Genomic DNA, 549 nt, shown 5'->3' with positions numbered 1-549 from the left:
TTTCAGTGTGTGTGTGTGTGTGTGTGTGTGTGTGTGTGTGTGTGTGTGTGTGTGTGTGAAAGAGAGAGAGAGACAGAGAGACAGAGTGGGTGTGAATGTGTGTGTACTTGTAGGTACACCTATGACTTAAGCAGAAGGCAATGCAACAGTGAATTAGTACTTACGAGACCTCGAGGTTTGGTGTTTTGGATTTTTTTGTGGAAAAGAATTTAGACTATCACACTTTTGGTGGGTTGGAAATGGTTTAATCCCTTATAAATTGGGAGGCAGTCTGCATAGTGGATAGAGAACTGGAGGTAGAGTCAGGAAGACCCACATTCAAGTCCTCCCTCTGACATACACCGGCTGTGTGATCCCAGTCAAGTCACTTAACTTCTCATTATTCTAGGCAACTCTAGAAGACTGTGAGCCTTAGAAAGTACCAGCATGCTTTGGTAGAGGGTATTTCTCAACCAGGAGTTCATCCCCTTCGTCGAAGAAATCACAGGCCTAGTTCCTATCCCATATATTATACTAGTTGGTTTAAGTCTTTATAGGAGAGGCTGTGTT

Source organism: Phascolarctos cinereus, unplaced genomic scaffold, assembly GCF_003287225.1.
Source record: "Phascolarctos cinereus isolate Bilbo 61053 unplaced genomic scaffold, phaCin_HiC Scaffold_5;HRSCAF=322, whole genome shotgun sequence".
NCBI classification, from domain to species: Eukaryota; Metazoa; Chordata; class Mammalia; order Diprotodontia; family Phascolarctidae; genus Phascolarctos; species Phascolarctos cinereus.
This window is presented reverse-complemented; position numbering follows the sequence as displayed.